Source organism: Natrix helvetica (assembly GCF_964273705.1).
Source record: "Natrix helvetica genome assembly, chromosome: 3".
In the NCBI taxonomy this organism is placed as follows: Eukaryota; Metazoa; Chordata; class Lepidosauria; order Squamata; family Natricidae; genus Natrix; species Natrix helvetica.
The window spans coordinates 174,835,056-174,850,151 of NC_138549.1; the positions used below are offsets into that span (position 1 = coordinate 174,835,056).

Sequence of the window (15,096 nt, forward strand, 5' to 3'; positions counted from 1 at the left end):
ATCAACAAATCTATCCAACAAATATAAGGCAGGTTCTACATATCCTCCCAGAACTGTAAGAACTACACAACCACACAATGAGTCTGAACTACTGGCACCCATTTTTTTGGGCACACTCCCTCCTCACCTGTGTTGGGAAAACAGTGGGATTTGCCTCTCCCAATTTTCACTCTGGTTCCTGGCAGCCAAGACTGTTTTCCCACAATGATTAAGGAAGGAGGATATAACACACCCCGGGAAATGCAGGGAAATGCACCCTCAGAAGTAAATTGAGAGTAAGGAACACCCCTACTTTGTTACAGGTAGTCCTCCACTTACAACCGCCCGCTTAGTGTCCATTCAAAGTTACGCCACTGAAAAAAAGCAACTGGTGACCATTTTTCACACTTATGACCACTTCAGCCACCCTTTAGTGACATGAGCAAGACTCGGACGCTTGGCAAATATTTTAAGACGGTTGTAGTGTCCGGGGGGGGGGGGGTCACGTGGTCCCCTTTTGCAACCTTCTGGGGAAGGCAGATCCACTTAACAGCCGTGTTGCTGACTTAACCCTCCCTGCAGCAATTCACTTAACGACGGCAGTCCTAAAATGGGGCAATGCTCACTTAACCGACCTTTCGCTCAGCCACAGAAAGCCTGGACTGCCTGGGTAACATTTTAACTTATAATAACAGGCTTGGAAAAGCCTCAACAAGTTTTAAATACAAGAAATAGTTTCCAAACTGTTTTGCTTAACTGTTTTAAACCCACAGGATTTGCTTAGTAATCACCAGCTGGCTCTTGAAGACTGCCGACTGAGGGACTGAGGGATGGAGTAACGAAGCCCTGAATACATTCAGCCAGTAGTAAGGAGAAAAAGTCCCTTGGTCTTCCCCGAGTTTGCTGGTGGTTGTTTTGGGCAGACGTTTCTTTACCCGACTAGGTAACATCATCAGCGTTAGAAGGGAATGGGGTTTGTGGAGTGGAGGAGGAAAACTATGGGTCCTTGGTGCTCTCCGGAACGTGGTTTTCTTAACCAACTAGATAACACTATCGGTGCTTAGATTAGCACTGATGATATTGTCTAGTTGGGTCATGAGATGTCTGTAAGAAAACAGCCAAGCTCAGAGAGCGCCAACCCCATAATCCTCCTCCTCAAACCCCACTCCCTTCTAGCACTGATGATGTTATCTAGTTGGGTCATGAAACATCTGCAAGAAAACCACCAAGCTCAGAGGGCACCAAGGACCCCACAGTCAGCTTTCTCCTCCTCCTCCTTCCTCCTCCTCCTCCTCTCCTTCCTTTCACTGATGATGTTCCCTAGTTGGGTCACGAAATGTTTGCAAGAAAACAACCAGGCTCAGAGAGCACCAAGGACCCCCACAGTCCTCCTCCTCCTTTCTTTTCCATAAATCCCATTCCCTTCTAGCACTGATGATGTTACCTAGCTGGGTCACAAAAACGTTTGCAAGAAAATCAACCAAGCTCAGAGAGCACCAAGGACTGTCCCAGTCCTCCTCCTCCACCTCTCCACAAACCCCCACTCCCTCCCAGCCCTGATGATGTTACCAAGTTTGGCAATGCAACATCTGCAAGAAGACAAGCAGGCTCAGAGATCACACATCAAGAGCCTCCCGGTTCAAGCCCCCAGCTACAAATTATTCTCTTTTAACCCCGGCGATCTGGGGGGAGGGGGGGAAAGGGGGGGGGTAACAAAGTTTAAAGCAGAAAACAATCTCAAGAGAAACTACTCCCAAGCCAAGGGTCTTCTGACTCAGAGATCAACAAACATGATTTAAACTACCCATAATTATTTCTAGCTGCCAAGAGCCCCCAATGGTCTTTTCCGAAGAAAAAGAAGAAGACGCTCAGCTCAATTACCAGAAAACCACTGGGGAAGGAAAATAAAAAAGGAAAATAAAAAGAACGCACCCTTCCCCCTTGATTAGGGGAGGGGGGCAGAGAAAGATCCCCTCAAAGGAGATCCTGAACACAAGCAAAAAGCACACGTGTTGGGACGCCTTGCAACACCCCCCCCCCAATTGTAAACCAAGATGCAAACTAGGATGAACAGCCCCTCCAGGGATCACCCCACCCCGAGGAAGACGGCTGGGAGGATGCAGCACTGCAGACCTCCCCCTCCCTCCCCAAATCGGCCCTAGAGGAATGAATGAATGAATGGGGGTGCAAATAGGGGGATCCCCCACCCATATAGGGAGGACTCTCAGATTCTGAATTAAGACTCTCCACCATTAAAGTCCCCTCCCCCCCTAAACCAAGACCCCCCCTCCCCTCCATATATCCAAATATTGGTGGCAGCATTAACATTAGATCCTGCCCCATATGCTACACAGCATTGGGGGGGGGAATCTAGAATCCCCCCTATTTGGGGAAGGGGTGTCCCTCTGCCTGGTCCCCCATTAGTTTAGATAAATTGGGGAGGGCTATTCAATTGGGGGGGGGGGGGTTGTCCTTGGTGGTGGACAATCCAGAATCTGAGAGTCCCCCTTATTTGGAGTAAGGGTGTCCCCCTGCTTGCTCCCCCATTAGTTTAGATATATTGGGGGGGGGAAGGGGCTTGGGGCAGGGAGAATATTAACTCAGAATCTGAGTGTCTTCCCTATGTAGATGGAGGGGATCCCCCTTGCCTGCTCCCCCATTAGTTTAGATATATGGGGGGGGGCATTGGGGGGGGGGAATCTTAACCCAGAATCTAAGGGCCCTCCCTATGTAGATGGGGATCCCCCTTGCCTGCTCCCCCATTAGTTTATATGGGGGGGGGGGGTCTTGGTTTGGGGGAGTCCTTGGTGGGGAAGAATCTAAATCCAGAAAATGAGAGCCTTCCCTATTTGGGGAGGGGTGTTGTGTCCCCCCCCCCCGCCTGCTCCCTATGTGGATGGGGGGATCCCACTTGCTCATTAGTTTAGATATATAGGGGGGTCCTTGATCCCCCCCTTCCCCAGAATGTCCCCCCCAACAGTCTTCCTTCTCAGCAGGGGTGTGTCCTTCTCCCCCTTGTTAGAGGGGGAGGGGGTGGGGGTTGGAGACCCTCCCTCCCTCCCCAGCCCCGCCTGCCAAAGTCCCACCCACCCCCCACCCCATTCTGGAGGGGAGGGGTGAACGTAGCGCAGCTAGGGGGCGCCAGGTTGGGGAAGGAGCACTGAAATGGGGGGGAGGCGAGGAAAGCCCCCCCAAAGGAGCCTCGCCTCAATGGGCGAGGGGGAGGGGTTGGCAAGAGCAGCGCCCCCATTCACGGACCCCCCCTTTTTTCCCCTCTGCCCCCCCTCCCTTCCTGGAGGCCACAGCGGCCCCTCCGCCAGAGGGGTTGAAGGAAGCCCCCCCCATCCCGGGTCTCTCCCCCACCCACCCTCGGAGCACCCTCGCCTCGCCGTTACCTGAGCAGCCGCCGGGCGCCCCGCCGTCCACCCGCCTCACCGGCCTCACACAGACAATATGGCGGCAGCACAAGGCTCGGCCGCCACCGCAGGGCCCAAAGCGAGGCTGGCCGGAAGCGGAAGCCGCTCGCTTTCCTCCTCGCCTGGTCTCTCTCGCCCTCGTGGCTCTATGGGCGCCTCCCGCCTTCCGCGCTGGATGCTGGGAGATGGAGTTTGGTTGAAAGGCAGGGCCTTCCCCCCCCCCCGCCTCCCTCCTCTCAATTTCTCTTTTTTTCTCTCTCTTTCCCTCTCTCTTTCTTTGTCTCTCTGTTTCGCTCTTTCTATTTCCCTCTCTCTTTCTTTGTCTCGCTTCCTCTCTTTCTCTCTCTTTCCCCCTCTCTTTCTCTTTCTCTCTCTCTCTCTCTCTCTCTCTCTTTGTCTCTCTCTTTCTTTGTCTCTTTCTCTCTGTCTCTTTCTTTCTTTCTATCTCTTTCCCTCTTTCTTTCCCTCTCTTTCTCTCTTTCCCCCTCTCTTTCTTTGTCTCTCTATTTCTCTTTCTTTCTTTCTCTTTCCCTCTCTCTTTCTCTCTCTCTTTCATTCTCTTTCTCTCAATTTCTCTTTCTGTCTCAATTTCTCTTTCTCTCTGTCTCTCTCAGTTTTTTTCTCTGTGCATCTCTCTCTTTCTTGCTTTCTCTCTCCCTTTCCCTTTGTCTCTCTCTTTCTCAATTTTTCTGTCTCTCCCATTCCCTCTCTCAATTCCTGTGTGTGTCTCCCCCACCTTTCCCTCTCTTTTCTGTCTCTTTCTCTCTCTTTTTCAATTTCTCTCTCTGTGTGTGTCTCGCTCTTTCTCATTCTCTCCCCCTTTCCCTCTTTCTTTTTCTCTTTCTCTGTCTCTTTTTCTGTCTTTCTCTTTCTTAATTTTTCTCTGTATCTCTCTGACTCCCCCCTTCCCTCTCTCTTTCTTTGCCTCTCTCTTTCTCTGTCCCTCTCAATTTTTCTTTCTCTCTCTCTTTCTTTCTCTGTCTCTTCCTCCCTCTCCCTTTCCCTCTCTTTCTCAATTTCCCTGTCTGTTCCCCCCACCTTTCCCTTTCTCTGTTCTGTCTCTCTCTCTTTCTCTCTCTTTTTCAAATTCTCTCTCCCATTTCCCTCTCTCTTTCTTTCTCTCTCTTTCTCTCTTTTTCAACTTCTCTTTCTCTGTCTCTTTTTCTGTCTCTCTCAATTTATCTCTTTGTATCTCTCTCTTTCTCCCTCCTTCCGTCTCTCTTTCTTTATCTCTCTCTGTCTCTCTCAATTTTCTTTTCTCTCTTTCTGTCTCTTCCTCCCTCTCTCCCTTTCTCTCTCTTTCTCAATTTCTCTCTTTGTATCTCTCTCTTTCCCCCTTCCCTCTCTTTTTCTCTCTCTCTCTCAATTTTCTTTCTCTCTCTCGTTCTTTCTCTGACTCTTCCTTTCTCTCTGTTTCTCTCTCGATTTCTTTCTGTCTCTTCATCCCTCTCTTTTTCAATTTCTTTCTATCTCTCTGTGTGTCTCTCTTGCTCTCTCCCTCTGTCTCTGTCTCTCTCAATTTCTGTCTGTATGAATCTCTCTTTCTCTCTCCCCCTTCCCTCTCTTTTTCTTTGTCTCTCTCTTTCTCTGTCCCACATATTAAGTGATTCAGAGCTGAAGAAGCTTCTTGGATGAGAAGTGAAACATTTTCAAAAGAAAAAACTAGAAAATCTAGTTGCCTCCTGAAAAAGAACCTTTGGGACCATCATGACTTGGATGCCTGAGAATCTCTACAGATGTTGTGATTCACTTAACAAAGATCTTGCTTAGCCACAGAAACATTTGGGCTCCATTGTGGCCGTACGTTGAGGACGACTGGCATGAACAACAAAAGCTAAAAAGATGGGAGAGAGAGAGAGGGACAGACAGAGACAGAGACAGATAGATGATGGATGAATGGATGGATGGATAGATGAATAGATATAGATAATAGAGAGATGATAGTCAAACAGATATATATATAGAGAGAGATAATTATCTATCTAATCTATTTAGCTAGATAGATGATGGATGGATGGATGGATGATAGATAATATAGATATGGAAGGGGAGAGAGAAAGAAAGATGGATGATAGATGATAGATGATAGATAGATAGATAGATAGATAGATAGATAGATAGATAGATGATAGATAGATAGATGATAGATATAATAGAGAGATGATAGTCAAAAATATGTAGAGATAATTATCTATCTAATCTATTTAACTGGATGGATGGATGGATGGATGGATGGATGGATAATATAGATGAGGGAGGGAGGGAGAAAGATGGATATATGATAGGTGGATGGATGGATGGATGGATAATATAGATAGGGAGGGAAGGAGAAAGATGGATATATGATAGACAGACAGATATAGATAATAGAGATGATAGTCAAACAGATATATAGATAGATAATTATCTAATCTATTTATCTAGATAGATGATGGATGGATGGGTGGATGGATGGATGGATGATAGATAATATAGATATGGAGGGGGAGAGAAAGAAAGATGGATATTAGATAGATAGAGATAATAGAGAGGATAGTCAAAAATATATAGAGATAATTATCTAATCTATTTATATGGATGGATAGATGGATGGATGGATGGATGGATGGATGGATGGACGGACGGATAGATGGATGGATGGATAATATAGATAGGGAGGGAGGGAGAAAGAAGGATGGAAATATGATGGATGGATGGATAGATAGATAGATAAATAGATAGATAAGCTAGAGATAGGGAGGGAGGGAGAGAGATTCTTTGCCTGGAGAAATTTCTCAACTTTTCTAAGATTGAGACTAAGAGTAAGATTTCAGAAGTGGTTTGCCATTGTCTCCTCCTAGGACCGAGAGAAAGAACCTACCTAAACTCTCAAGCCAAGCAGGGTAACATCTGCAAATCCAGTCCCCACCCAATCCCCGTATTCCACTAGAGGGCATTTGAACTCTACCCATGCCCCTTCGCCAGGCTGCATTCTCAGCCAAGGCTAATAAATCGTTAGAACAGCGCATTGTTACGCAGTGGGGAGTTATACAATGCAGAGCTAATTCCTGGTGCTAAACCAAAGTGCTGTGTTGTTATAAAACGTATCAATAGAGGAGAATAAATATATAAATACTTAAAATGTATGCACTTCAAACTCAACCCAAAGCTCATTTCTGTTAAAAAAAAACACCCACTTCTCGGCACTCTACAGCCAACGGAGAGAAGAGCAAAAAAGATGATTAAGGGACTGGAGGCTAAAGTGTAGGAAGGATGGTTGCTGGAATTGGGTGTGTTTAGTTTAATGAAGGGATGCGGTGGCTCAGTGGCTAAGACGCTGAGCTTGTCAATCAGAAAGGTCAACAGTTTAGCAGTTCCATTCCCTAGCACCGTATAACCGAGTGAGCTCCCATTACTTGTCCCAGCTTTTGCCAACCTAGCAGTTCGAAAGCACGTAAAAATGCAAGTAGAAAAATAGGAACCACCTTTGGTGGGAAGGTAACAGCGTTCCGTGCACCTTCGCCGTTGAGTCATGCCGGCCACATGACCACGGAGACGTCTTCGGACAGCGCTGGCTCTTCGGCTTGGAAACTATCTGTTTCTCTATCTCTTGCATCTTCCTCTCTCATCTCTGTCTGTCTGTCTGTCTATGTATCTATCTATCTATTTATCATTCTATCATTTATCTGTCTATCATCGCTCTCTCTCTCTTCTATCTCTCTATCTGTCTGTCTGTCTATCATCTATCTATCTATTTATCAGGTGGCTCAGTGTCTAAGATGCTGAGCTTGTCGATCAGAAAGGTCGGCAGTTTGGCTGTTCGAATCCCTAGCGCCGCGTAACGGAGTGAGCTGCCGTTACTTGTCCCAGCTTCTGCCAACCTAGCAGTTCGAAAGCATGTAAAAATGCAAGTAGAAAAATAGGTACCACCTTTGGTGGGGAGAGAACAGCGTTCCGTGCGCCTTCGGCATTGAATCATGCCGGCCACATGACCACGGAGACGTCTTTGGACAGCGCTGGCTCTTCGGTTTTGAAACCGAGTTGAGCACCGCCCCCTAGAGTCGGGAATGACTAGCACATGTGTGCGAGGGGAACCTTTACCTGCTAGTTTAATGAAAAGAAGGACTCGGGGGGGGGGGGGGACTTGATAGCAGTATTCCAGTATTTGAGGAGCTCTACAAAAAAGAGGGGGTCAAATTATTCTCCAAAGCCCCTGAAGGCAGGACAAGAAGCAACAGATGGAAACTAATCAAGAAGAGAAGCAACCAGGAACTAAAGAGAAACTTCCTGAGAGTTAAAACAATTAATCAGTGGAACGGAAGTTGCCTTCCGGAGTTGTGAATTCGCCCACACTGGAGGTCTTTAAGAAGAGAACTCAAGTTTAACACTGTCGCAGCTAGATGGCAGCACTGGGCCATACCGACTGAGATTAAAAGCTGGTTACAGAACAAGTTTTCCCACCTCAGAATAACAGAGTTGGAAGGGACCTTGGAGGTCTTCTAGTCCAACCCCTTGCTCAAGCAGGAAACCCTATATCATTTCAGACAAATGGTTGTTCAACCTCTTAAAAACCTCCAGTGTTGGGGCACCCACAACTTCTGGAGGCAAGTTTGTTTATTTATTTTATTATTTATTTCGATTTATCAGTCGCCCCCTCTCCGCAAAGGGACTCGGGGCGACGTACAATTAAATCAAAATACAAGTGTGGCATGGAGGAGGTAACACCAATATTTAACAGTCAAGTTCAAATAAATAACAATAAATTAAAACAATTAAAACAGTTAAAACCCCCAAAATTTACGTATAAAATATTAAAATAATTAAAATTGCCAGGGAGGTTAGAAATTTCTAGTTAGGCCAGGCCGGCTAGTTGGAACAGGTGGGTCTTGAGTTTCGTGCGGAAGGAGCGGAGATCGGTCATTGTCCTGATATCTGGGGGGAGGTCATTCCAAAGGGCTGGGCCCATCACAGAGAAGGCCCTATTCCTGGGCGCCGCCCTCTGACACTGCCTGGTGGACGGCACCCGGAGGAGTCCCTCTCTGTGAGAGCGAATTGGTCGCAGGGATGTATGGGGCAGAATGCGATCCCGCTGTTGTTCCACTGATTAATTGTTCTCACTTTTGGGGAAATTTGGAGATTGCTTCTCTCCTTGATTAATTTCCATCCATTGCTTCTTGTCCTGCCTTCAGGCCAGTGGTGGGATTCAAATTTTTTTGCTACTGATTATGTGGATGTGGGTTGATGGGCGTAGCAGGATCTGGGTGAAATTCAGCAGGTTCTGGAGAACCGTTAATGAAAATTTTGAGTAGTTCGGAGAACCAGCAAATACCACCTCTGGCTGGCCCTATGGGGAGGGAGGGAATGGGGATTTTGCAGTGTCCTTCCCCTCCCACGGCCACCAAACCGGTAGTAAAACAAATTGAATTTCACCACTGGGAAAGATACTGCAAAATCCCCATTCCCTCCCCACTCCAGGGAAAGGTTAGTGTAAAATCCCCATTTCCTCCCGATCAACTGGGACTCGGGAGGGAGAGAATAGATGGGGGGGGAGCAGGGGGAAGAGTCAGTGGTGCTATTTGCCGGTTCTCCAAACTACTCAAAATTTCCACTACCGGTTCTCCAATGCTACTTCTGCTTCAGGTGCTTGGGAGAATAGCTTGACTCCCTCTTCTTTGTGGCAGCCCCTGAGATACTGGAACAATGCTATGTCTCGCCTAGTCCTTCTTTTCATTAGATTCGACATACCCAATTCCTGCAACCATTCTTCGTATGTTTTAGTCTCCAGGCCTTTGATCCTCTTAGTTGCTCTTCTCTGCACTTTTTCCAAAGTCTCTCAACATCTTTTTTGTAATGTGGGGACCAAAACTGGATGCAGAATATTCCAGGTGTGGCCTTACTAAGGCTTTATAAAGCGGTACTAAGACTTCAGGTGATTTTGATTCTATGCCTCTGTTTATACAACCCAGGGTTGTGTTAGCTTATTTGGCTGCTGCTCTTCTTTCTTTCTTTTTCTTTTTCTTTCTTTCTTTCTTTCCTTCTTCTCCTTCTTCTCCTTTTCTTCCTCATTCTCTTCCTCCTCCTTCTCCTTCATCTCCTCCTCTTCCTCTTCCTTCTCCATCTTTTTCTTTCACCACCACCATCCCCTCTTTCTTTTTGGCTGCTCAGTTGCTCTTCTCTAAACTTTCTCCAAAGTCTCTCAACATCTTTTTTATAATGTGGGGACCAAAACTAGATGCAGAATATTCCAGGTGGGGCCTTACTAAGGGTTTATAAAGCAGTACTAAGACTCCGTGTGATTTTGATTCTCTCCCTCTGTTGATGCAGCTTGGGATTGCATTAGCTTTTTTGGCTGCTGCTCTTCTTTCTTTTTCTTTCTCTTTCTTTCTTTCTTTCTTTCTTTCTTTCTTTCTTTCTTTCTTTCTTTCTTCCTTCCTTCCTTCCTTCCTTCCTTCTTTTTTTCTTCTCCTCCTTACTCTTCTTCTTCTCCCTCCCTCCCTCTTTCTTTTTGGCTGCTCAGTTGCTCTTCTCTGAACTTTCTCCAAAGTCTCTCAACATCTTTTTTATAATGTGGGGACCAAAACTGGATGCAGAATATTCCAGGTGTGGCCTTACTAAGGCTTTATAAAGCGGTACTAAGACTTCAGGTGATTTTGATTCCATGCCTCTTGTTTATACAACCCAGGATCGTATTAGCTCTTTTGGCTGCTGCCGCACAAGGCTGGCTCATGTTTAAGAGATTGTCCACTAAGACTCCAAAATGCCTCTCACAGTGACTGTTTTTGAGCCAGGTGTCGCCTAATGTGTACTTCTACCTTTGGTTTTTCCTGCACAAGTAAAAAAAGTGTAACACCTTATTTTTCTCTACATTGAATTTCATTTCTTTGTTAGATGGGGCCCCACGTCCTCAGCCCGATCGTTCCCACGCTACGCAAAATAAGCATGGGAAATCCTCCAATGCCAGGGGGGATGGCATGGGTGGGCTGGTGGGGGTTCCCAGGGGTTGGGGTTTGGCGAACCCCCAAATCCCACTCCTGGCTGGCCACGCCTGCCACGCCACTCCCAAGAGTCTCCACGTGGCCCCTTTTGAATGCAGGTGTCGAAAAGCATGCATGGGCATTTGTATGGAATCTACCTCTCTTTCAGTTTCTTTCCCCGTTCTTCTCCAGGCGTGCCAATATTCTTCTCGTCCATGTTGAGTGCAGAAGGTGTACGTTCCAGCTAGTCCTCGACTTACGACCGCAGTAGCAGAGGCGAAAAATGTCCATTGTTCAGCGAGCCAAACGTGAAGTGGCCTGTGCCCCATTTCACGACCCTTTGGGCTGCGGTGGTTCAGTGAGCCTTAACCATTGTTAAGTGACTCGCGCGTTGTCTCTACATAGGGGTTGTGCAGACTGAACTCCTTACTGCCGGTAGCACTGATGACGTTACCTAGTTGGGTCATGAAACGTCTGCAAGAAAACAACCAAGCGCAAAGAGCACCAAGGACCCCCACAGTCATCGTCCTCCTCCTCCTCCTCTTCTCTGCAAATCCCCTCCCTTCAAACACTGAGGATGTTACTCATTTAGTAACATGTTTGTTAAGTGAATCTGGCTTCCCTGTTGATTTCGCTCGTCGGAAGGTTGCGGGAGGAGATGCCAAGACATTGCAACCGTCATAAGTACACGCCAGTTGCCAAGCCTCTGAATGTAAACCCCCGTGACCACGGGGATGCGGCGATGGTCGTAAGTGTGAGAAACAGTCCTAAGTCCCTTTTTTCAGTGCCGTGGCCATTTCAAACAGTCACTAAACAAACTTAACGCTAAATGTTGTTTAAGTCGAGGACGACCTGCCTAGCGTGTCCTGCTTCAGCAAGGGGGGGGTTGGATTAGAACAGGGGTCCCCAACCTTTCGGACTTCGGGGACCGCTAAATTCATAATTTTAAATCCCGCGGACCACTAATAGGATCTGCCTAATGACCGGCTGGGTGGGAGTGGCTAGGTGGTCATGTGACTTGACGGGCGTGGCCAACTCGATGTCACTCACGTCGAGGGGCGCCTCGCCGGCCTCTTCTCGCCCCACCCCTCCCAGCCGCTCCTCACCTGCCCACCTGGGCTCCTTAGACAGGAAGCCGTTGCTGGAGCTAAGCAGCCGCCAGGAGAAAAGAATTGGCAAAACAGCTCAGTTCAAACTGGATTTGACCGAGGAGGAGGCTCAGCAGAAGCACCTCACTGAGGACTAGGAGCATAGGCTTTCCAAGCATAGGGAAGACTTGCGGGAGTGCAAGGCCAGGTACCAGCGCCTGGAGGCTCAGTGGGCTGAGATGGTCAGCCAGTTCCAAGCCATGATGCAGTCCCACTGGAACGAGGCCCTCCGGCTCTTCCCCACCAGCGGTACTTCCCTCCAGCCTTTGCCCAAAGCCCCCCACCAGGAGGCTGAAGCAGACCCCAACTCGGAATTTCTGCCCCCCTCCGACCCGCACAAAAAGACCCCGAAGGGGGAGACTCTCTGCAACAACACAAGCGTTCATTGCACGTATCCGGCCCAGGGGCCGTAGTTTGAAGACCCCTGGTTTAGTACAAATTAAAAAATGCAAATAGCTTTTCTGCAGACCACCAAACCTTTCTGCGGACCCCTAGTTGGTGACCGCTGGACTAGAAGACCTCCAAGGTCCCTTCCCGCTCTGTTTTTCTGCTATTCTAAAGGCAGGGCTTGTGACTCCGGTGTCCTTCCTGGCGGAGCCGAAGGTAGCATCCGTCGATCGGAAGACAAATAATACAGCAAATTTCTTGGCCCCGGCTTAACCACCTTGGAGAAGCCCGATGGAAAAGCTGAGTCGGTTTCACCTTGTTTTCCAAGCTCACCGGCAGCCTCGCCCACCCTCTGACGGCAGCGCCTGCTTCCCCGGCCCGGTCAGGGGTCACCGCTTTGGGTAAAGGAGCAGATCTCCGGCCAGCACGGTCCGTGTCTTTCTCGGCTCCATCTTCCTTGCATTGTGTGGCTCCAACCCTTTGAGGAAACCTCGCGGCCCCCTTACAGCTACCGAGTGGTCCCCAGGGGGAAGCCCCATTGTCAGAATCCTGGCTGTATCCTCGCTTTAAAAATAGACCGCGGTTATCAAGCGATTGTTTGGACACCTCCAGCGAAGAGGTTTGACGTGGAGAAACTACAGGAGGGTCGTGGGAGCCACAGACAATTCTCCGAGAGGATTATTTAAAACTAACCGATAACCCAGCGTTACCCGGGGAAGTAGAAGCCATTTTACGGCAGTACGGTAGAAGCCATTTTACGGCAGTACGGTAGAAGCCATTTTACGGCAGTACGGTAGAAGCCATTTTACGGCACAACAGGCTGCATCTTAACGGAACACACACCCTGAGAGGTGTTTGGGGGTGTCTTACCACCCACAGTATTTTTTTCCAGAAAGTAAGTCATCTGTGTAGCAAGTTTGGTTGAAATTGCTCGAGGCGTTCCAGAGTTATGCTGGAACGTACATACCTACACACACACTTTACATACAATAAATGCTTAGTGAATGGCATATTGTCTGAGTCTATTTGTTTACATAATGATACTTTTTAAGTTCCTAATTTCTACCTCTATTGTCCCACCATTGATAACACAAGTCCCAAGCGTGAAAATATTCTGTGTCTTCTTTTTCTTTTATCTTGATTAGTCTATCCATTTCTGCACAGTCTAATATTTTTTTAAATTATATCTTCTTCTGCAGCTGTTTCCTCATTTTTTTCCAGTGTTATAGAATACAATAACAGAGTTGGAAGGGACTTTGGAGGTCTTCTAGTCCAACCCTCTGCCTAGGCAGGAAACCACACACCACTTCAGACAAATGGCTATCCAACATCTTCTTAAAGACTTCCAATGTTGGGGCATTCACAACTTCTGGAGGAAATTTCTGTCCCACTGATTAATTGTTCTCACTGTCAGGGAATTTCTCCTCAGTTCTAAGTTGCTTCTCTCCTTGATTAGTTTCCACCCATTGCTTCTTGTTCTACCCTCAGGTGCTTTGGAGAATAGCTTGACTCCCTCTTCTTTGTGGCAACCCCTGAGATATTGGAACAATGCTATCATGTCTCCCCTAGTCCTTCTTTCTCTTAAGCTAAACATACCCAGTTCCTGCAACCGTTCTTCATATGTTTTAGTCTCCAGTCCCCTAATCATCTTTGTTGCTCTTCTCTGCACTCTTTCTAGAGTCTCCACATCTTTTTTACATCGTGGCGACCAGAACTGAATGCAGTATCCCAAGTGTGGCCTTACCAAGGCCTTATAAAGTGGTATTAACCCTTCACATGATCTTGATTCTCTCCCTCTGTTGATGCAGCCTAGAACTGTGTTGGCTTTTTTGGCAGCTGCTGCACACGGCTGGCTCCTATTTCAATGGTTGTCCACTAGGACTCCAAGATCCCTTTCACAGTTACTACTACTGAGCAAGGTATCACCTATACTGTACCTGTGCATTTCGTTTTTCTTGCCTAAGTGTAGAACCTTACTCTTTTGACCATTGAATTTCATTTTGTTAGATAGTGCCCAATGTTCAAGTTTGTCAAGATCCTTCTGTATCTTAAGCCTATCTTCTGGAGTGTTGGCTATTCCTGCCAGCTTGGTGTCATCTGCAAATTTGATGAGTTCCCCATCTATCCCTTCGTCGTAGTGTGCAAATACAATTTTTGCTGCTGTCAAAACATGTAATAGGAAGGTCATGGGATCCGTGAAGAATTCATAATTTCTAATAACAGATCCCCTTCCAGGCGGATGGTGATGGAAAGTAATCAAGGGCTCTCTCTGTTTTTCTTTGAAGATGTTTTGCTTCTCATAGAAGAAGCTTCTTCAGTTCATCTTCAAGGAAGCTACTATTACTGCTATTGAGCCCCGTATTACCAATACTACAGCTGTGCATTTGGTTTTTCTTGCCTAAATGTAGAACCTCACTTTTTTTCTACACCGAGTTTCATTTTAGAATAGAACAGAATGGAGGTGGAAGGGACCTTGGAGGCCTTCTAGTCCAGCCCCCTGCTCAAGCAGGAGAACCTATACTATTTCAGACCAGTGGCTGTCTAGTCTCTTCTTAAAAATTGCTAGTGATGGAGAGTCTGTGATTTCTGGTGGCAAGCTGTTCCACTGGTTAATTGCCCTCACTAATAGGAAGTTTCTCCTTAATTCCAGGTTGCTTCTCTCTTTGGTATAGTTGATAGCTATTTGTCTGAAACAGTATAGGGTTTCCTGCCTAGGCAGGGGGTTGGACTAGAAGACCTCCAAGGTCCCTTCCAACTCTACTATTGTATTGTATTGTATTGTATTGTATTGTATTGTATTGTATTGGTAGATAGGCTCCAGTGTTCAAATCTGTCAAGGTCCTTCTGAATCTTGAGCCTATCTTCCAAAGTATTAGCAATTCCCCGCGGCTTGGTGTCATCTGAAAATTTCATGTGTTCCCCTTCTGCCCCTTGGGTGCTGAATTCCTGCTGGCCCTTGAGATATTATATCCTTACCTCTGTTTTCAGTTGCCAGCAGAGGCTGGGATTAGACTTAAGCAGACACCTTACAGGAAACACAGAAAGCCACTTGGAATTTCTATAGCAGTTGTGATTTTCATACTATTTGTTGGTTGTGTTTGTCTGATTTATATATATATATATAGCTGCTACTGAGCTTTCCTTGGATTAATAGCTGTTGCGCCGCTGTTGGATTCAATGAGAGGGAAGGGAGGGGGAGGGAGAAGGGGGAAG

The 15,096-nt window shown here is 47.0% G+C and overlaps 1 protein-coding gene across 1 annotated transcript in view; it reads right to left on the reverse strand.

Moving 5' to 3' along the window:
- CSNK2A1 (casein kinase 2 alpha 1) overlaps window positions 1–3,522 on the reverse strand; it is a 49,761-nt gene extending 46,239 nt beyond the window's left edge. The window contains exon 1 of the mRNA XM_081949769.1: window positions 3,375–3,522. The gene's annotated coding sequence lies outside the window, so the exon portion shown is untranslated. The remainder of the gene's footprint in view (window positions 1–3,374) is intronic.
- Window positions 3,523–15,096: the final 11,574 nt, after the last annotated feature.